This window comes from Adiantum capillus-veneris, chromosome 10 (assembly GCF_014529385.1).
Source record: "Adiantum capillus-veneris isolate H3 chromosome 10, ASM1452938v2, whole genome shotgun sequence".
NCBI classification, from domain to species: domain Eukaryota; kingdom Viridiplantae; phylum Streptophyta; class Polypodiopsida; order Polypodiales; family Pteridaceae; genus Adiantum; species Adiantum capillus-veneris.
In genome coordinates, this window is record NC_140940.1 from 98408664 (window position 1) to 98432910 (window position 24247).

The window sequence follows — 24247 nt, forward strand, 5'->3', positions numbered from 1 at the left end:
ATACAGATGCGCCTATGATCTGTTAGGTCAGCCTTCCAAGGAGGTGATACATGCGTTGTATCAAAGGATCACGTTTCTACCATCCTATCACCTCCAGGCTTTTGAAGAAGCATTCTATACAGGGTTCTTCACCATAAATACGGACATTTTTGGCCCAACAATGCTGAACCTACATGCCAGGTACGAATCACTGCTAAAGATGCGAGAAACAATACGATGAAGCAGCAGATCAAGGCCATGTCGGGGATGACATGAGCAAGGAGGGGGGAAGTGTTAGAAGCTGGACACACCCCACGACATCTAACTATTCGGAAGATTATTCTTTTTGTAATTATTCATTCATTGAGGAAAACCTGATTTTTCACCTTGTAATTATTGGGACTTACAGAAGTTTCCAGATTGTATCCCAGTTTTGATAGTTAGATTGAGTAGATGGTTGATTTTGGAACTTTAGGGTTGGAGAAATTGTAAGGTATATATACCACTTTTTGACCTTAATGAAAAACCTTTTGTCATTTTAAAACAAGTTTTTGAAGTCTGTGAGTGAGCGTACTGTGTACGAGAGAGAGAGTGTGAGTTTCATCTTGACGCAACGTGTGCTCCGGTGGTCAGAATCGAGTGCGAAGAAGTGCAGTGTGTTTCCCCCGACGAAAGCTACAAGCCGATCCCTACATTGTGCACGTACGGTCCTGTTTTGCGAGCTCCTTCTACGAGCTTTATCGGGTGTTTGGGTGAGCATACGTTGTCCGATTTTGCATTGCAGCATATCCACGCGTTCACATTGAGTAAAACTACACATTAGGCACTTTAGATTTTGGAAACGAAGACCTGCAGATTTCGGCCAGACATCCTACGTGTTTTTGCACCAGGTGTTTTGGGTCGTGGTTTAGGTTCATAGACCTTAGGGAGAGCGATCTATTGGTATTAGTAGGGTCTCCTTCAAGTCTATGGTGTTTCGAGATTTTTTGCGGCTCTAGAAAGCATTGTAGGAAGTTTCCTCTTATGCACTCTTGAAGGTTGTGACTTACACAATTGGTAGAGACCTCTTTAGGAATTAGTTTGGAGTCGGTCGAGTGTAGGTTGACACCTTATGCTTGCTTCCACGCGCCTGCTGGTCGAGCTTCGTTCTTAGCTGACATTACATGTTAGGTGAGTTCTCGCTGTGCTGACGTCCGTCGCGGAATATCCGTCCAACAACTTACATATGAAGAGGAGCACGACATTAAATGAGTTAACTAAGGAGGCTCTTTACCTTGTATACAATTGCACGGTCTACAAAGAGGGTGAATTCAAGGATCTTGACGATGATTCAGCCTCACAACAAAGTGGAAGTCCATTAAGACAACACCGAAAGGAGAAATAGTTGTAAGCCAGGAGCATTTTGTAGAGGAAGTGCTAAAGAAGATTAACTTGTATGCTAAACCTCACACTAAACAACCAAAATGGTGTGCGATTAAATAAAAATGGACAAACCATGGGACGGAGGAATGTTATTATAACAAGGGATATGTGAGAGAACGACCATATGCCCCCCAAGCTCAGGTAGCATCTCCTCAAATTCAACCGATGCCTAGGTATCAAACAGGCAACCTACCAGGACCTTTAGGTGTAGAAAGACCACAACCAGTGTTGGGGCAACAACCATCCCTACCAGGATTACGACCAATCGGCATAAGATACACACCAACGTTAACTGAATCGGAAGAAAAGGCTTTGGTGCCTATGCATGCATATTACGAAGATCCCAATGGATATACTGCAAATCGTGTCTATTATCCACCAGAAGAACCCTCCACATCAGAACCATGGAGCATGATAGGAAATACAGGACCACCAACTGCTACACAAGCAACAGGAGAAGGGAGATATAGCTTGGATGAACGAACATTTTTGTTCATAGCCAACGGAGGCATGAGCGGGCAGAGACATACACACCAACAAAGAGGAGCTCAAGGAGAACCTCAATAGCCTAAGAGACCATGCTACAAGTGTGGTGGAGACCATTGACTGAGAGACTGTCCTCATGATGAAATCATTAGGGTAAACGCATATTGCACCGAGTGTGGAATTACTCACTTGATTCCTAATTGCCCTAAGAACCTAAGCAAAGGAGCAAAGACTACTTTGAATATGCTGGGAGCACTGCCTTCCAGTGGAGGATCAAAACACGAAACTACGATTCCTGTTAAGGTTTTGATAAGAGCCCAAACAAGGAAAAATGACAATCAGCCCAATAGTAACGATGAAAATCAAGAGGAAATCAAGACTGACAAGTCTAGCGTCAATCGTGATAATCCTTGGAAAGAACGAAGAGTGAAAATGAAAGCTAGACGTGAGCGAAAACAGAAAGCTGTAGAAACTGAGCTAACAATGGCTCGAGAGCAGCTTAAACAACAAAGAGAGTCTGACTCTCTAAAATCAACGGAGGGACCAAGGAGCGCAAGCTCAGGAGGGTCTGTATTGGTAGATAAGGTCAATGAACCCTTAGATGCAATCTTGCAAGCATATGAAGCAAGATTGAAGAACATACAGACTCTAGAGCAAAGGTGGATGACATATCCATATCCAGAGATAGAAAAACAGAGACTAGAGATGTACAAGCAGCTGATTGAAACTACACAAGCCTTACTAGAGCCTCCACCTATGGTAGTGAGGGATAGAATAATCAAACCACCATAAAATGAAACACCTATCAAAACTGAATAAAGGATACCTGACAAGATAGAAAACGTTAACTCCTTGCCTGAGGTAGAGGATGCAAGAATCGTGCCTAATAGCACTGATGAATCACTGAAAGATTTTCCACCATATACACCCATTGTGGAAGAAAATTGGCCTGAAGAGATATGGGAAACGGTGAGAAAAGCTCAAGAAAAATATGAGACAAAAATAGTCGAGTCAACGCCTTTCTCAGAGTTGAACTTGAATAAGCCTCCATGGGATTTAGACGCTAAATCATTTCAAGGGGATAATGGTTCAGTTGCATCCAAAGATAGCAGACCAGCATCACTCAGAACTTTGCCGCCATACATGGGAGACTACGAGGCAAGGTCAAAAATTCGAAGGATACCTTCTCAAAGAATAGGAGGGTCAAATCAATTGGACACTAAAATTTTTGACAGACTTGTTGTCTACTCCGGTCAAGTGTACAATCACATTGGCGGAATTGTTAAAAATTAGGCCAAGCATGTGGACGGAAGTGGGAAAATGTCTTGAAAAATTTGGTATAAGGACGCCTCTTAAGTTCTTCGAAACTGAGCTTAACGACAAAGAACCGAAGAGAGTCAACACTAGAGCAGTGCCTCTCAACAGGGTCGGAGAGTATTGTGAGGGTGAAGACGGAAACACTACTCTACCAGTCGAGTATAAAGGCATAGAGACTAACGCCATACTTGATAGTGGAGCTGACATTGCCATTGCTACCAAATTACTATGGGAAAAATGGGGAAAACCGGCAATACGAACAACTAGAATGAAATTGCAACTAGCGGATGGGCACATATAAAGGCCTATAGGATTGCTTGAGGCAATTGTGGTATCTTCATGTGGCATAGAGTACGAACATACATTTGCCATATTAGATTTCGGCAAGAAAAACAATTATGAAATTATCCTTGGTAGGCCGTTCATGAGGCAACTCAAGATGGTGCAGGACTCGGGGTATGATTATTTGTATCAAAGACATGCTGAAACCACTACACGTGTAAATATGAGGAATCATAGCTACCATGATGTCACGAGAACACCTGTGGAAGAATTCGACTCAGCCACCATTAGTGGATCAGAAGTCCCAGCGTGGTTCTATAAGAAAAAGGAGATATGGATGTGAGGAGCATCTCAATGTCGTGAATTCAACCACAATGAAAGGACACTAGAGAGAGTATTGGAAGACGATGCCTATATACGAGAACCCTTTCCTGAAGAGAAGCTCAAACCCTTAGAATGGTCTCAAATTTTGGCTACATTGTATATATGCGTCAATGAAGTCACTCCCACAAAATTTTGTGACGAGAAGGGCTACGATATCGTACCATACTATATGTTGAGCAAATTGTGGAGGAAGACGAGAATGAAGGAGACACCGAAAATACAAGGGTCAATCAAACAGAAACGAAACTTGATATTAAGATAGTGGGTTATGTGGACATCCCCACTAAAAGCATCAAGCAGGATGGAGAAGAATTTTATGATTCTTTTGATCAATGTGAAAACGAAGATAATGCGGATGACGAGAAGTCGGAAAATACGGAGGAAGACGACCATCAAGATCAAGAAAATGACGTCTTTTACAACTTCTCGAACCAAAGTGTGAGACGCCAAAAAAGATACAAGAGTAGGCGACACCATAATAATCGACCAACTAGGTTAGACCTATGCCTGAGTTCAGGAGCAAAACACATTTCCTTATGAACATTCATGTTGTTGATTGTGCTAAGGATAAAGTGTTAGGAAGATTTCTTAAGGTTGCTGAAGATCCAGGTTTTAAGGCAAGACTGTTAAAACTTAAGAAAACCAGAAAGGCAAAAAAACGAGTTGCAAGGGAAATATTGGATGTCTTTGGAGATCCAATTATAACGAAAGTTGAGCGAAAAAAGAAATACAATGATTTGAAACAAAAACTGAAAAATGTATGGACAACGAAAATGGAAAGTAGCGATGGATCGAACGCTAGTGATGGGAGTAAAAAGATAGATGTCCCTCCTCACTATTGTAAGTACACCATTCAAGAGAGAAAATTGGTGGTCCAGCAACCGATGAGAGAGCCTAAATCCAACGAGTCCTATGATGGGCCAGAGAACGCCAAGAAAATAGACCTAGCAGAGCCAGGAGAAAGTCCTCGACCAGCTTACATTGCCACAGATCTAAGCCAAGAAGAAGAAGACTTACTGATCAAAGCGCTTAAAGAATTTTGTGATGTATTTGCCTGGTCAAACAAAGATTTGAAGGGGGTAGATCCTAACATTTGTGAACATTTGATCCCTCTAAAGTCGGATGCAAAGCCAAGTAAAAAATGTCCGTACACGTACAATGAGACATTCGCCAAAAGGATCAAGGACGAGATAGACAAACTTATAGGTGCTGAATTTATTTATGAGATAGAGCACATTGACTAGGTGTCGCCGATCGTGGTGGTACCTAAGAAAAACGGAAAATTACGAGTGTGTGTGAATCTCAAGAAGGTAAATGCAGCAACAATAAGGGACAATTATCCTCTCCCTATCACGGAATACGTCCTAGAACGATTAGCAGGCAAGCAGTCAGTCCTATAGCTTTATGGATGGATTCTCTGGTTATAACCAATTGGGGGTCAAACTAAAGGATCAGTACAAAACAGTGTTTGCAACAGAATGGGGCATATATGCATTTAGGATAATGCCATTTGGCTTGACCAATGCTCCAGCCACATTTCAGAGATTAATGACACATGCTTTTAAAGAATACTTGAGGATATTTTTGGATATTTACATGGATGACTTGTGTGTCTATTCTCTATTGAGAGAAGACCATATAGATCATCTTAGAAAGGTATTCAAAAAATGCAGAACGTATAGGATTTGCCTCAACCCAGAAAAATGTGTATTCATGGTACGGCAAGGTAAGATCCTAGGCCACATAGTATCGGCTAATGGAATTACCACTGATGAAGACAAGGTAAGGTGATCATAGAATTGCCAAGACCAAACACTGTACGAGAGGTACAATCATTTATGGGACATTGTGGATACTATCGACGTTTTATCTACATGTATGCTGTAATAGCAAAACCCTTGTATAGTCTGATCACGATTTTCATATGGACCGACGAATGTGAGGAGTCATTCTAGAAATTAAAAGAAGCACTGGTATCTGCACCAATTCTAAAAGCACCAGATTGGTCAAAGATTTTCCATGTACATGTAGATGCTTCGGCATTTGCAATAGGCTGTATATTAGCACAACTAGGGGAGGGTAATACAGATTTTCCCATGATTTATGCTAGTAGACAACGCAACAATGCAGAGAAGAATTATACCACCACTGAAAGAGAAGGATTGGGTATGATATACGCGATGAAGAAATTGCGTCATTATTTGCTTGCGAACAAATTCACATTTTTTGTGGATCATCAGGCACTTTTGTACTTAGTAAACAAACCTTGTAACACGGGACGAATTGTAAGATGGTTCATTGTGTTGCTGGATTTTGATTTTATGGTAGTAGTAAAGAAAGGAAAAACTCATCAAAGGGCAGACCACCTTTCCCGATTACTACATGGCGAAAAGGCTACTGGTGTAGATGATGATCTCCCAGACGCATACCTGTTTAATATAGAGATGGTACCGAAATGGTCAGAATAGATTATTCCATTGTTGACATATGGAATGAATCTTGACGAAAGATACACGATGGAAGACGTTAGACAAGCACAAAATTACACTATGCTTGTGGGAAGAATGTATCATCATGGTAACTATGGGATTCTAAGGTTGTGTATAGGCCCAGAGGAGTACGACGCGTATCTAGAGGAGGCACATACACAGACAGGGGGATTCCATCAAGGAAATCAAATAACCTATGAACGATTAAGAAGACTTGGAGTGTATTGGCCTGGAATGGTAGGTGATGTAGCTAATTACATCAAGAAATGCAACTTTTGCACAACCAATACCACTGTGGATTATGCCACATTATACCAAGTGATGATAGCACCCGCATGGAGTCATGCTATTGTGGAATATTTGACTAATAAGGAGTTACCAGGAGATTGGTCTAAAGCCAGACAAAAGGCTTTACAAATCAAAGCGAATAGGTATATCATGATTAATGACCAATTGTATAAAAGAGGAACTGATGACCAGTTGAGGTTAGTCCCTCATGAAAATGACTACTTTCCATCATTGGAGCAAGCTCATGCAGGCATAGCAGGAGGTCATTTTTCAACGGCGGAGAGAAACGTAAAAATCATTATGGTTGCAGGCATATGGTGGTCGACCATGATTCAAGATGCAGCAGAATTCGTGAAAAGGTGTGATGAATGTCAACGCACTAAGGTGCCAGTTAAAAGAGACGACATGCCTTTAAGACCAATGATGAGTGCTCGAGCATTCGCTAAATGGGGATTGGACTTTGTTGGTCCTATTACTCCACCAGCTTATCGTTCACAAGCACAATACATCATAGTGGCCACTGATTATATGACCAAATGGGTGGAAGCAAAAGCCACAACGAAAGCAGATGCTAGAACCACGGCACGATTCTTATATGAATATGTGTTTACACGATATGGTCTTCCAATTGATCTGGTGAGTGATAGAGGGACGCACTTTGTAAATGAAGTTATCGAACATCTCTTGACCGAGTTTATGGTAATTCATCGCAAATCTGCACCCTACCATCCACAAGCCAATGGCCAAGCAGAAGCGACCAACAAAATATTGTGCACAGTTCTTTCAAAACTGGTTAGTGAAACAAGAACGGACTGGGATCAAATGCTATATTCAGCATTGTGGGCTTATCGAGTTGCATAGAAAACAACACTCAATGCTACACCATTTAATATGGTGTATGGGTTAAATAAAATATTGCCTATTGAATTTTTTATTCCAATGCTAAGGATAGCTTAACGGTTGGACTGGACGGGCCATGAGCTTTCAGAAAGGTTAGATGACCTAGAAAAACTAGATGAGTTACGACTCAATGCGGTAGCAGCCATTTTTGCAAAAAAAGGGCAACAAAAATAGTTTTTTGACAAACATGTCAAAAACAAGGACTTTAAAACGGGGGACTATGTCTTGGTATACACCCTTAAACAACATGCCAAGAAGCTAAATAAAAGAGGAATGGGGCCTTATTTGATACAAGAAATCTCGTCTAGCGAAGCAGTAAAACTGTCGACACTAGATGGAAAAGAAATGCCGAATTGGATTAGTGGGTGTCGTTTGAAAAAGTATCATCTACCTCTAACTCTTGGGATGTTGTTTCAAGTGCATTATGGCAAAGCCTATAGACAGGAACAACAACGAGTTCATGACCAAGCACAACAAGAAGCCAAGAAACGCATTGCTAAGCGAAAGCAGTTTCTAAGGACAATAAACATGGTCACACCAATGATGACTGAAGAATATCCTCTTCCAACATTCCAAACAATCGAAGCGGATATACAAAGCGAAGAATTAGCAAAGACAATCACAAACTTTATGGCTCAGGATGATAGCACCATTGACGCTTTAGAAAATATGTGGTATAGTCCTTTCATAAAAGCATATGCAGGCACAGAACAAGTAGAAATCTATGCATTGCTTGATACTGGAGCGAAATTGAATGTCATCAGCTTTGAGCTCTTTCAAAAATTTGGACCAATGACAAAATTATCAGATACACATAGGTTGAAAGTAGCATCGGGTGACGAGGTGACCACGTTGTGGTCTATTATGTTACCAATCACAGTGCAGGGGCACAGGTACACTCATAAGTTCCATGTGCTGCCACCAATTAGATCATCAACGCCGTGTATCTTAGCAGTGTCGTGGATGAAAGCTAACAGGGTATTCATTGATTTGGATACTAATGAAGCACTGTTCAGAAATGAAAACTTTTCAGAACCCTTCTTATCATATGATAGATATATGTCAATGTGGAGACAGGAGTCAATACATCTGCAAAGCATTAATCAACAACAATCAAAGTTTGGATGGCAAGAAATGTATTATCAAAAACCAACAATCATGCAGGGAACTAGGAAAGTTTGGGTACGATGTACAGATCTAGCCGAGGCACAACTTCATCAAGGGCGGAAATATCAAGTTTGGCTCAAGCAAGACAACTTAATTTCTGTAAAGGAGTTGACAGAAGAAAAGACAAAACACCCAAAGCCAGCAAAGCTTCAAAGAACAATTATTAACAAGCAGAATCCGCAACGGACTATATTGGTATGGCGTCCAAAATTACCAATTCAGAGCGATCCAACAACACAGGTTTGGATGCCGAAGAAGACCAACGAACAGTTGTCTACAACTGTCAATGACAAGCTAGACCATACAGCCATCACGCTCAAACACGTAGCATCCACAACAATAAACACGCGGATCTGTACAACCAAAGTCATCAGAAAGATATGGAAATGAAAGACAGTTCAACCAGAACATGCTACAAAGAATACAACCATATTGACTTCAGCGGAGGCACAACCAAAAGCTCATACAACTTGGAAGACCATCAAACAAAGAGCGACAGAATTACATTTTCTTATCGCCAAGAAAATCTGCCAGCCAACTCAGGTTACCACAGGAAACCTCAACGACGAATGCCAATAAGACTATCGCTTATACCTTCCTCTTACACCGCATAAATTTTTTCTAAATGCATTGATTGTGCATGCATATAGGGCTACTCTACAAGGCTTGCATTAGCACGAGTTAATGCCCATGCACAGCACATACCCTTGACGATACCCTGTCATCCGGGAGGACTCCGACTAGGAGGGGGGGAGGCATTCCAAATGCGGACTCACATCATATATTAGAGGGCAATGTTTGTGATTAATTTTTCAACCATTTTTGCGTTTATTGTGTGATTTTTGGAAAAAGAATATGCCCTCGTTATTAATCAAGAGTGGGGACCAAATAATCATATATGGGCCCCTAGGGATGTGTATATACTGTAAAGCAAGTCAAAATTGGCCAAAAACCGTCGAAAAACAGCAAAAAAAAAAGACCAGGGTTGACGATTGAGAGCGAGAATATACATAGACGAGAGAAAAGTGAGCTAAAAAGTGTTTTGCTATTTATTGATATTTTTATAGGTTAGAATTGCTATTTTCGGGTTATTTTGGGATTTATTTGCTTTATTTTAGCCATTTTCTAGCAAAAAAAATTTAGAAAAAAATCCATAATCCAGATAAAAACACAACAGAAGAGACGCCTGATCAGAGAAAACTAAAGAAGACACAGAAAAAATATGGAGTGCGAATTTGATAGGGCAAAAATGACCACCATCATGACGGGACCTCCAAAAGGAGAAATCTGCAAAAATTGTAGAACTGGAGCAAACGAGGTCCAAATCAGGAAATTTGCGAGCCACAGGTAAAAGATGGGAAAATTTCATGTCGGAGCCTCGATTACATATAGGGGGGCTAGACTAGAAATCTCTCATTTGAGTCATTTTCCATTGTGAGAGAGAGAGATAGAGCTCCCTACAGCATCTGAGACTTCCAGGAGCTCATCCATCACGCACGGTCACCAGATCGACATTAGATATGAGAGGTATGCTCGTCAACACTGACTCTAAGTGTTTTTTACTTCAGTTAGTCGCAAAACCTCGCCAACACCACCATCACAACCTGTGCACACATACTGTAGACCGGTTGTTAGGAAGACCTAGAGATCACCAAATGGAACCAAAATTGAAAGGCACAATGCCTATAGCTTAGGGATCAAGCCTATGACCTCGAAAAGCGTGAAGGAAGCCTCCCAAAAAACCCTAATTTCACAGGGCATGCAGAAGGGCAACTGACCCAAAGTGATCGGAAATGAGCCAAAATTCATAGTCAGCAAGCCAATAACCTCGACAAACCAACTGAATAGTTAGACCATGAATAAGTCAATCAAAACTGAGCCTAAAGTTCCTATTTGATGAAAACTGTGCAAAGCGTCACAAAACTCTAACAGGCCGACCAAGTGACCAAATGACACTAGATTTGATAGGGTACATCCAAAAGAGGTCAACTACGAGTTGGAATGTTTCCACTCAAGAAGAAGCACTTCCACGAGGGCAAACGCCAGCAACAGGCCAGAAAGACGTCCAAATGGTCGTCCTTGGTGATGTAAGCACCAAAAGGACAACCAACTGCTTCGACGGAAGGTCAAAAGGAAAGGAAAGTTAGCCTGAGTCATACAATGATCAGAAAGTACGGCGACCATGACCTAAGTGGTCTACTCCGACTCCAGAAACAGCGAAGTGCTGCCAACAGGGAGTACACTTTTCCAAATTGGTTAAAACTTAATGTGTGTGTCTAGGAGAGCCTACTAACACCATTTTGTGGTTAACTAACATAAAAAAAAAACTTGTAAAAATGACTAGATGCTGAGTCTACCGCAATAGGCTTGCTCATACACGTAGACACGTAAAATTTTGATTGTGACTTCATAAAGGGTACTAACAAGGCCTAATGACCCCATATATTAAATCAAAGTGCAAATTTGCTCTATTTTGACCAAGAAACTGAGTCTATCGCGATAGACCAACTACTCATCTTTGGGGGGGGGGGCTTTTCAAAAATTATCACAAGGATAGACTTGGGGACGCATATAGAGGCTGTACACCAAATTTTGAGACAAGATGGACTCATATGACAAGAAGAGATAGACTTGACAGTAGCTCAGAGTCAGAACAGGACACCTCAAGGGCAGATAGTTAAAATTCACAGGTGAGGGGTCAAGGGACCTTACATCAACTAGGAGAAGGCAGACAGATGACTACAGAGCCAAAATATAACAAAATGACACTAAGTCCTAGTCTATCACGATAGACTAAGCAAAACGATACAGGGCCATCTGATAAAAAATTGGAATCAGCAGTTGGCTTCAACATGATGCAAGAGGGCTACCCACTAAGTTTGAGCCCAAAACAACACAGGCAAGGGAGATAGACCAACATCTCCTTGGAGGGAATCTGAAAAAATGAAAGTTGATCCAAAAGGGGGTCACTTGACATCCACTTGAGATGGAAATGGGATCAGATCATGTACAAGACACGAGGAACCAAATGGTGGAGTCACATGTGGAAAATATATCTCCTGTCAAAAGATAGCCTGTCTATCGCGATAGACCGGGCAGAATTTGCAAATGAGCTGATTTTCAATTTGTGACTATAGGGTGACCTAACATGCCCTATGCAAATACACCACACAAAATTTCAAGGCATTTGGGCATGTTCTCCTTCATCAACAACGTTAATTCGAAGCCGTCAGAGTCGGACACTGAAAGAGCTTGCCTATCTACTAACATTTTTCCTTAAATCATCTTGGGACTAAGAAGGCTCACCTAGATGCATGCTTAAGTGATAATCAATTTAGAAAATAAGTACTATGTTTGTACATTAACTGTTACTTGTGAATACAGGATCCATGGACCACCAGTGGGGATAGATTTCAAGAGGGTACAAAAACTAATTGAGACTATCCAAGAAGACGGAACTTGCAGGGTTGTAGGCATGGATAATGATATGATGGAGATTCAGATCACCAAGGAAATCATCAAGGAAGCGTTAAAATTGTCTGATGAGGGAGCTAACATGAGAGAAAGAAGGAATAATCTTCACAGTCTACCTGCAGAGATCCAAACTACCGTCTTTTGAACTCATATCAAACCCAGAAGTAAGGGAATTGACACAGGTATACAGTCAATGTTTATTGAGCTGCATCAAGAGACCGCCTAGATACACTACACCACACGGGGTCATCTCAACAACAATGACCTAGGCTATGGGAATGACACATGATTTCTATATAGATCATGCATCATATCTATTTGAGGAAGTCACAAAGATACATCAGGACAAGACAAATTACATTGCAGGAGGAGAAGTAACCACCAGAATGATATACCGTTCCATAGGAGCGGCATATCAGCTACCACCTGCTCCTCAACAGAACGACTGGCTGGTGCTAAGAGAGAATATTGAAGATAGACAACAAAGGCGAGTACCTCCCTCTACTAACACCATTGGAGGACGCAGGCTGGAAAGAGTCACCAGAAGTACACAGGAAAAGATGGAAGAAGAAAGAAAAGTTGAAGAATAGAACTTGAGATTAAAGAAGCGGAAAGCGAAAATTAAGAGCAACACCAGATTGCAGAAGGTAGCAAAGATGGAAAGAATGCTAGAAGGCTTTGTACTAGAAAGATCTCTATGAGACGATGTAGGCGCCACTTGGAGACCCTCTAGTAGCACTTACACATTAAGAACAAAGAATAAACACAATCCAGCTTTTGATTTGGACTGGTTTGAGAGATACATCCAAGAGAGGAATACTACGGATGAGCCAGAACTGCCACTTGAAGAGGAGGATCTCCAAACCTTGAGAGCACTTGAGGCCAACTACACGAGATGAGGAAACACCATCTCCATCTCCAAGTCCAGAGGCAAGTGAAAGGAAATCAACTCCACATGTTGACTCTCCTCCGCATTCAGAGAGCTCACATCGTGATGAGAGAGTTCCTACACCACCCAATGGAGAAGAAGAAGAAAGGAGAGATAGCCATTTAAACACTGGAACAGTATCAAACATTGATAAAGGCAAGCACATAGAGGTAGATCTGACAAGAGAAAAAGATTCCTCCTCTCAAGAAATTGAGTTGGAAGCTACTATAGACCTGGATTTACAATCAATGGAGACTCTACTAAACCAAACAAGACTGCACAGTCAGTTGTTAGCCGATCAGAACAGGGAAAACAAAACGAAATTGGAAACAACCCATCAAGAGGTTTTGAAGTTGCAGGAGCAAAGAGATGACAACCTTAAACTGATCAGCATTAAAGATACTGAGATCTTGGGTCTCAAAAGTAGAGTAAACCTCCTCAAAGAAATTTACAGGAGTCAGAAAGTTTCAATGCCATTTGTGAAGATACAATCAATGTGTTTCTTGAAGATGTCAATGACAGAGATGAACAAATCCAAAGGTTGGTGGCGGAAAAGCAGGATGCCCTGGAGACAATAAAAAATTTACAAGTCATAATTGATGACTTACAAATCGAAGTGAAGGATTTGAGAGCAGTAACGGACATACATGCAAGGGAGATAGTAAGAGCAAAGAAACAAAAAACGTTGCTACCAGGAACACTGGTGGTCCAACCGCAAGAAGAAGTGGAAGCACTAAAGAGAGAGCTGGAATTGGAAAGAAAACAGAGATTAATGATAGCCGAAAGTGCGCTTAGAGCTGAGGATTAATTGCAAAATGCAAATCTCAGACTTACAAAGTGAACAACAACAAGGACCAACTCATGACAGTGAAATAAAAAGCCTCGTTTTCAAGTCCATCAAGAAAGAAAATGAGAATCTGCAAAACAGAATAAAAGAGTTAGAAGAGGTTGAAGCCCAAAAGGAGATAGAATTTCAAACACTCCAAATCAATAATCGAACAATGGCTGCACAAATTTCAAGTCTCCAAACTGCAAAGCAACCCCAAGGGCAGGTATGGGTGCACCTGGTGCAAGCGGCCACGGATTTGGTTGGCCTGGCAGAACTATATGGGGGTGATGATGACTATGAGGAAGGATCAGAGGACCATGGGGCCCCAGATACACAGAATGATGAAGCTGGCTCCAACAACCAAGAAGAAGACGAAGATTCAATCACAAAACTTGAAGAGCAGAAGCTGGCCGAAGAAATGGAAAAGCAATCATAGATGATGTGGTGCACGGCCATGAAACTACAAAAAGAGATGCTACAAGGACTCTCCAGATCAGGCAAGACAGCAACAGAGCTACGGGAAGAGTGGAATGCCCCGATGTTACCCTATGCTCTGCTGAAATATGAAACACTGACACATCAATGGCAACTAGCAAAGGAAGAACAAGTGCCACTATTTGGAGGAGAAGTACAGGTTCGGGAACAACAAAGCAAATCGTAGATAGCCAGCCAAAGTGGAGGCCTCACTGGCTTTTGGATCATCCTAACAACCTAATCCACTCAGTCAATGCACCACCTGAGCTCAAACATGATAGAACTTTTTGCCCAACACCCAGAACTTATACTTACAACCAACATAAAGCCTTACAAAGTAGAAATCCCACATGGCTGAACTATCTAGTTTTGGCAGGACCAGCCGAAGGAGAGAGAATATCCGGTTCTTACATGGTGAAAACCCTTCAAGGTGCCATTGCGGAATTCGGAGGCTCTCCCGACCTGTCCTGCAAAATGCTATGTAAAATAGCTCAGACGTTTTTGGCCTGTCTCACAGCGTTTTCAGAGATTTGGAGTTCAGAGTTCATGAATACGGAAAGAAACATATCAGAGCTATCATATGATTTAAGTGGGCCACCTACAGAGCTAGTCTTGCACGCATACTTCAGACTGCTCATGTTTTTGCCCACCTACCATCTCCAAACATTCGAAGAAGCATTTTACACTGGCTTCTTCATGTACAAGTCAAAAAAATTTGGGCCATTAATGGCGAGCAAATCTATGCGATACAATGCGTTTCTACATCAAATAAACTAGGAAGAAAGACAAAGACATTGAAGACAAAGCCAATCATGTCGTGGTAGACATGAACTAGGAGGGGGGGAGTGTTGGAGCCCAACTTATCCAACTTTTGTAATTAGCCCACCTTGTAAAGCCTATCAAATATCCATTATTTTTATGTCAAAGACGTTTTATCATTTTGAACCACTTGTATGGATTATGTAAAGATTAATTAGTCGGCGGGGACCAAAATGCGTTTCCACTTTGTAATTATGATGACTAGAACTCAATTAAACCCCATGTACATTTTTAGCTAAGGTGACTAAAGTATAAAGCTCACCTTAGAACCATTTTTTAACACAACATTTGAATGATTAATCCTGTCTCGTATGAGTCTGAGAGAGAGAGAGAGAGAAAGTGATCTTATCCTCTTCGCTACGCGCATCTCCCTCACCGGATTCATGAAGCGACCACACCATCACGGTAGCCTCTCCTAGAGCTACGCGCCCACGTCACGCATTCGCATCTTCAAGCTGTTCGTCGAGCGATCCTTCCAGGAGCTTGTTTTGCTTGTAAGTAGCACAAACAGTGTTTGTTTTCAACAATCAAGTACTTTATGGAATGAGGGAGAGATTAGCTACGCATAGATACTCATAGACTTAGGTTTCGCACACTTTTAGATTATGACCTGTGAGTCTATCGCCACTGTATTTGAGATAACTAGGGTTAAAATCTGGTGAGATTAGACTTATAGGTAAGTATATCCTAGTGAAAGGATGATGCCTAGCAAGTTTGAAGCGATTCTGAGTTCATTTGATGTGTAAACGGTGTTATGAGAGTTTAGGGATATAGTGGATTGGAGTTAACAAGGGTTATTGATTGATGCATCATAGAAGTGCGTATGTGTAGGTTGGTCTCAGCCTGACAAGCTAACGAGATTTCCTCTGTGCACCTATGGGTTAGTCGTGTCATCGGATGATAAGTATGTTGTTTGTGTCGTGCTTGAGCATGAACAGGGGAGTAGTTTGCCTTAAAACACATCTGCAAAAGAGAGATGTGTAACAATGGGCTTAAAAGACCCTAAGGTTCAGCCCATTAAGACTTCCAAAATGCTAAGGTTCCAAAATTCAAAGGTTGCGTCCAAAGGACAATCACTAGGAAAGCTGGATGCTTAGTGTGTGTGTGCCAAAAAGTCTTCAAATAGTCCTAGTTAGGAGGGGGAGATCCCTAGAAGTAGGGGATGAGGGAGAAACACACACACACACACACACTCACAAGATTCCTTTACACAAGGGAAAAGAGGGACACATGTCAGCTCCCTAACCCAAATGCCCACAAGGTGTACTCAAATCCTATTGGATGGCCATTGAGGTGGACCAATAAGAATTAGGCTAGAGTAAATCTAGTTTAATTAATTTAAAAGCACTCAATAAAAGAACCAATAGGAATCAAGCTCTCTAGAAGACTATTGGACAGTCTCCCAAGGGGTCCAATGAGCATTCAACAGCCCAAAGGCTTGCCTGATTCCTATTGGCCAGGAGACAAAGGGGTCCAATGAGAGTTTAGTTTCATTAATTAATTACCTAAATCTCTCACAAAAGGGGAAAGGGAGACACATGTTAGAAGGCTATCACTTATGCTCTTGAAATTCCATTGGCTAACCCTAGAGAGGTCCAATAGGGTGTGAGCATGAGAAAATAGCAAGAGGGGTCGATCGAGAGAGAGAGGGGGCTGATTTTCTCAAGGCATTATTGCATACACACTCACGCTAGTCCATGTGTGGAGTAAGAAGACTCTCTCTCTCTCTCTCTCTCTCTCTCTCTCTCTCCTTCTCAACCTTTAACGGAAAGCTTATCACCTACTCCAAGCTTGTGAGAAGGGAGGCCTACACCAACAATTCTTGGCTTTTTGATGAAAATCCAACCAAGAGACAACCTTAAATGCATGCTCATCTCCTCTACCATGCTAATTACTAAGCTAAGATATGCTAGTATGAGTGATTATGTGAGGAGATGTACATCTTTCTCGTAAGACTAATCCTTCTTTCTCTCAATCTACTCTCATACCCCACTAGCTCTCCCCATCTTTGAAGGTGTGTGAGGTCTTGGGTCTGAGACCGTGAGGGAATTGATGTTGTGTTTGATAAGTGTTTTGCTTAGTGCTTGAAGCTTCCATCTTCATTTCAGTAGCTAGTATTGAAGGAACACAAAGAATTGTATTGTAAAATGTCTCTCTTGATGGGAGAAACCATAATACAAAGCCTTTTGGAGGGGGGACCGGCTCCATCATAAATCCAATCCTCAACTGTTGTCAATAGCTTAATTTCTCTCTCTTTTGAAGTATTGTTCATGCTATCTAACTAGGTGTTATACTTTTTGTTTCTCTCTCCACCCAAGCACTCTTATTATTCTCATTAGGAATCTATTCTAATGAAATGCTCACTATGTTCATGCTATTTTCTACTACAGACAAGTTATTAGGCCATTAAATGTTACAGTTTCTTTGAGATTCCTTTTGGACCTACCAATCACCAATAGAGGTTATGGCTTGGTTTGGATGCTTGTGGATCTTTCAAGTTAACCAAGATGGTTATTTATAACATTATTGAATACTGTCAGTATCCAAGGGGATAAGAAAATCAGGCAGATTGTAAAGTGTAATATTGTAATAAAGGATATGGAAAGTGCGTACGTTAGCACCAAGCAATCCAATCAGTAAGCATTTATTGCCCTAGTTATAGGTGGGGTTGTTTACTGATATGAGAATATAACAAGTCAATGACTTAAACTTGGTTGATAAGTTACGTTAGCTAGTTACTTTCATGGAAAGTGAAAAGAGGTACTCTTTTGGGTACATCTTTGTTGTGATAACTCATTCAACATGCTGGTATGCGTTCTAAATGGAGTCTAGATGTTATGTTGTATATGAGCCGGCAACACAAGATGGTTGCAAATGGACAACAATGTCAAAAATCGAGATGTTACTCTTGGTTTCATTGAGCCTTCTACTGAACCATTTTCTAGTCAAGTGAACAACTAGACCTATGATGGATTCCACTATAGAAAACAGTAGTGTATCACCACTCTTGTTTTGTAGAACAAAAATTCTTCTCTAGGGGGACATTAATGTCCGGACAATGGTAGGATCGAGCAGCAGGCCAAAGGCCAAGGACTGAATGTCTTAGTGCAACTAGGAGCCCAGGGCCATGCATAAGTTAAGGGGTCCTACTTGCAAGGGCCAAGGGCTATAAGTAGGGAGGTTGGGAGAAGAACCAGATGCGAGTCCACCCTTTGGCCTTTCATTAATAGTCTCTTTGAGAGGAATAAATTGTGCTTGCTTGCTAAACCTGTCGACTATTGTCCATATTCTCATGGATAGACTTGGGTAATCCAAAGATGAAATACATGGATATACTCTCCTATGGTGAATTTGGGATAGGCAATGACTGGAGTAATCCAGGTTGCTTCCCTCTATCATACTTAGTCTTTTGGCATACTACACATTTTGAAACATACTCCTATATGTCCACTTTCATGGGAGGCCAATAGAAGTATGTCTCTACTCCTCGAATAGTAGGGTAAATGCCTCTATGCCCTACATAGGGAGGAGCATGATATTTATACATAACTTTATAATGAAGGGAGTGGGTAACACATAGACTATTTCCATGGAGAAGATAACCATCCTGCAAGGTGAATGGTTCCTCTTTCTTCCCCAAAGCAAGGGGCGACATTATGTCTACAAAGTCAAGGTTAGTAGCATACTCATCTATCATAGAAGATAGATCATTGTGAGTTGCTATAGACACCACATTAGCTTTTGGTCATCTCGTGAAAGTGCATTGGCCACTTGATTGTGCTTACCAAAAATGTGAGAAAATATGAAAATAAAATTGCCAAAGAAAATTTGGCAACCTCATCTGTTTGTCAAAAAGCTTGGTTTGCATCATGAAGTACTTGAGACTTTGGTGGTTAGTTCGTAGAATAATTGGAGTCCCCAATAGATAGTGCTTCCATGTGTCTAGGGCATGTATAACAACAAAAAATTATTTCTCCTAAATGCCTAAGACCCATTCATTCGTATTGAGCCTTGGGCTCTCATATGCTATGGCATACCCTTCTTGAAGCAAGACTGCTCCAAGGAAATCACCACAAGCATCACATTAGATCTCAAATGTCTTTGAGAGATTTGGAAGCATGAGGACTGGTTGGGAGGTAAGCTTCTCTTTGAGATTGTCAAAAGAACTTTGTTCCTTAGCAGTCCATGAATACTTAATGTTGTTAGGAGTTTTTTGGAAGAAGTGATTGCGCATTTGTCATACCCATGCATGGTGCATCAAATAAAGAATTGCCCATTTTCCAGAGCCAGGTGGTTACGTGGGACCCACATGTGTACAAGTAGGACAACGTACATAGTGCATCGATTTTCATCGTCACTAGTATCAATGTGTTTTTTCTATAATAATGAGGAGTTTGTAGCACGTAAAACTTCTCAAGGAAGCTATCCACGAGTCAACGACATGAGGTAAGCAGGTGCGTCAGATGGCATCCAGTGCCATCAGGAGGTCGAATGGGGTCAATACTTGCACGTGGATAAGTACGGACACAACATGGGTGCTTTCTTATGATAATTATGCAGAAAGGTCATCATGAGAACTGTATCTGGGGGGCCACTTCACGTGGTTGTAGGATGCACTATTGGAAAAAGTTGAGTACCAGGTGTGCGGATGGATGCAGCAGGGTAACCAACTATGCACTGTGAGGCCACTTTTTGGCCTGTTCAGGGTCCGTTTGAGGTCAACTAAAAGACCAAAGGTACACAATTAATGAAGCTAAGTGTGGAAATGAAAAAACTAACAGAAGACCAGAAAAGACTTGGAGAGAAGAGGAGGAACAACTGCAATTGAGTTTTTGCTATTTTTGAAGCCTGTTTTGGCCATAAACTGCTCATCCAAGGTCGGATTTCAGCACTTTGACATTGTAGATTGGGGTTTTGGGCCATTCAGGACTCGATGGAACTATTCATTTTACCAAATTCCTCACTTTTTTCTACTATTTTGTCTGTGTAAGTTTATCCTATGAGCGAAGCCTCTGCTCCAATTTGTGATTGTAGCTTGCATATTTTACTTATATTGTGTGACCTATTTGCCCCATTGGTGTTGGCCCAAGCTAAATTGTATCTAAATATCATAAATTCTCCTCTTTTGAGCTGCATTTTTTTTTGGGGGGGGGGGAGGGGGGGTTGTGTGTGTGTGTATCTCTGTGTGGAGTGGGCAAATGAATAGTCTCTCTCCTCTCACTCCATCGTTGTGTTCCCTGTCTCGGCCAGGTGGGTTGTGTAAGCCGAGTGGTGGCCCATAGTGTATGTGTGTATCATCCCAAGAGTGTATTTCGAGTGATTATAGAGGCGTTGTGTTTTTCCATCTTGCTCACATTCTTTTGGCGTCCCCACGGTGGATCTTCTTCGAGCACCTTCAGCTTTGGGAGTACAGATTGCAGATTACAGGTTACAGGGACAGGTACAGGTACAGGTGATTCACACAGGTACAAGTAGCTGGAGTAGAGTGATACACTGGCAAGTGGGTGTCACTTGCAGCTGTCGTGGGTATGCATCAATTGGCGTGTGTTTGAGCGCATTGTCTTGTATTGTATGTTACTTGTGGATACTACCATTGTACGCCTTTGTGGATCCATACTTGGTTTTATTTGGCAGTCCTAGCCATTTCTGAGACTTGGTCTGGAAGATAGTCATTTCTGAGACTTGATTATATGAGTTTTGCATAAGCTTTTGTGAGAGGGTCGATAGCGTGAGGTTTTATTGAGCTAGGAGATTCTCAAATGTGAGATCCTTTCGGTGATACAGGTGGCTGGAGCACCCTTTTCGTGACCTCGCCATAGGCTCTGGGGGTTCACCATTTAGCACCTCTCTATATGACGTGCGTTCACGGGGTATTTGAAAAACCCCTCTTTTAACATGTCAGAATGAATAAAATGACCCCTTATTTTAGGAAATTTTTTCAAAATTGAATATAAAACCCCTTATTTTAATGTATCTCTGTTAAATTGCCTAAAATTTTTGTATTTTAAAACCCCTCCTTTCGAACTCACGTTATACATTAACATGATTACATAGTGCAACCCCCGAGACCATAGGCTATGTACTAGTAATTCCTACTTGATGCTCGGGTTCTATTGTTGGCAAGTTATGCATACATATATAGTCTATATTTTGGGTTCTTACTGCTCTACTTCTGGGGAAACTCTACCAAAATTTTTCCAAGTTGTGATGTTTGGTTTTTTGGTCTTTTGAGCCATTTATGTTGTTATGCTGTTGAAATTATGGCAAAATCAGAGGATAAGTCATATGTGCCTTCTTGGGAGATGCATGGTTGGCTTTAACGGATGATCAAAATGGACCTCAATTCACTCCTTTTCATTTAACACAAAGACTCCAGATAAATGTTCATGTGTCCAGGAAGATTTTTTTCCAGTAGCACATAGTCTTTATGTTTGGGCCAAGAAGATTAAGAGAGATACTGGAATGCCTTTTGCCTGTTGTAATTCCGATGATTAACTATGAAAACTCATTTGATGTGCATGTATTTGTCCTTATCTAGTTGAGCTCCATTGAAGTTTCTGGGGATTGAGTCAGTCAACATTTTTCGGTTCTTGCACGTGTGTTAGAAGGGGTTCTCAAAGCATTGAAAATTGGGTAGCCATGGCTTTCTCTTATTCGGAATTTCTAGAAGAAGTGATGAAGATGTGGAAGAATTTTTGGAAAAAATGGAGGTTGCCTGCATTAGAAATCAAATTCATGATCCGGCACAAATGTTACGTCTTCTCCAGATTTGTTTGAAGAGTGATGCATGAGTTTGGTCCAAAGCATTTGAAGAGGAGTTGCGTGTGGCCGAAATCCACTTGTGAGATTAAGTTGGGATAATCTACGGCATGGATTGGAAGTGGAGTTTGTAAAGACAGAAGATCCTGACAAAGTGTGGCAAGAAGTACAGGGTTTGGTGCAAAGGTAAGGTGAGCCAGTAGATGCGTACATACGTAAGTTTTCAATGGCATGGGAGCGGATGTGCAAGGCCTTAGCACCACAGGTACCTCCACCTGACATGATGAAGAACGACAGGTTTTTGGCTGGTCTTTGTGCGAATATATGTTGGAGAGTGGAACTAAAGAATCCTAGAACATATGAAGATGCATTGGAGGTGGCAAGGAACTAAGAGTGGAAGCTAAGGAAAATGAGCTAGCTAGGGGTGGAGTCTTCGCCCAAGAGGTCTGAGTTTCAACCTATGGACTCTTTACAAGGTCGCATGCCAGGGGTTCATCATGATCCAGTGGTTTCTATTCCTCCTAAATTTATGCCAGTAGTGGTCACTATAGCAGTGCAAGATGATGGGCTAAGGCAAGACATGAGGCAAGTGGTAGATTTAATGAAGAATCTCAACCTAAACGTGCTAGGTAATGTGGGAAATAATCAAGGTTGGGGGAGGTTTTCAAATCATCCAAGAGGTGAAGAAAAACCCAGGAATGGTGTTGGACAAAGCAATGGTGGGCTGGGGAGGCAGACGCCTACGTGTTATAATTGTGGAGAGTTGGGCCACATCAGCCCACAATGTCATAAGACACCAAGGATGGGGGCAGACATGTATCCATTGCCAAGACAGGTGCTAACTAGGTCAAACGATTATGGCATTGAAATTAAGGGAGAAGAAGGAACCAGTGGATTAACCCAAGAGGAAAAGGGAAAGACAAAAGTGATAAGTGTGGTCACCTTGGAGAAGGCATCGAAGCTAGAGGATACATTAGTGATGCTTATTGGTAAGAGGACCACACAGGATAAGGAAGGAAGAAGTGCCCCAGGTCCTAGCAAGAAGAAGGGAAAGATAAGGAGAGGGGGAAAGGGGAACACAACCAGCACACAACACAATGCCTCACTATAGCCCAGGGTATACACAGCGCCCCAATCCACTAGAGGTCACCTTCAAAACTCAACACTACCCGCAAGCAAACCACCACTTTCACACAACCATACGCACATACGCCTTGCAATTCATCAGATAGACTCAATCACTCCGCTCCGCTCAATTCACATCCTTCCATACTCACACCATCTCTCTCTTTCTTTCTTTGCACGACAAACCTCGAGGGGGGACACACGCCTACACATGCACGGAAACACACGCACACAAGCAGAAAAGAGAAGGGAGAAGGGGGAATGATGCCCAGAAATAGTAGAGAATAGTCTTCTAGCATATGCAATACCATATACAACCAACACACTGCCGGCATGAACCTCGGCAACCCAAAACAATGGCTCAAAAGCCTTGGCAAAAAAACTATCCTTGGTCAAAAAACCTCAAAAAATGAACGTTTTCTCCTTTTATAAGGGTGTGTCTAGGAGACCCAAAAAAGAAAAATGGGGTGAGCTTCCATGTTGTGCACTTCACTTGGAGCTCCATTTAGAATTTACTTGCATCGCCACCACTTGGCACATTTGATTTTTGGAAACTTTTGCATGCTACACTTCTTGACTCCTTCTCCATTCCATTTGGCCGCCCGGATTTCCCTTCTTGGACCTTTGAATTCTCTCTCTCCCACTTTGCTCTTCCTTGACCCTTTGGCGGGATTGGATCCTTGGGCGGACTTCTTGAACCCTTTCTGGCCCACTTTCTCTGCTTGTGTGACCACTTCCTTCCACAAGGGGGGAGGCAATAGCGAGGTCCGTATTGCCCTCCCTCGTTACCTTCAAAAATTTGCGGCCTTAACGGCCGCAGGATCAACCGCTAGTGTGAATGCCATGTCATCATCACCTCCACGCGGGCGTGAGCGCCCCTCGCGCCGCCTAGCTAGCAAAGTCAACCAAAACTGCCACCATCCACCCCAAGGCGCCACGCACAGCGCCCGGTAGGGCCGCCACACGCATGCCATAGCGAACGGGAGGGAGCTCCCCTCTTTTGTCAATATAGACCTCACGGTCATGAATATATATATCGCGACCCTGTTGCCCGCGACTGTGCACGTGGGCTAATTGCCAGGACACGTGGTAGCCCGTGGGTGATCCCCCCTTGGGATAGAATTC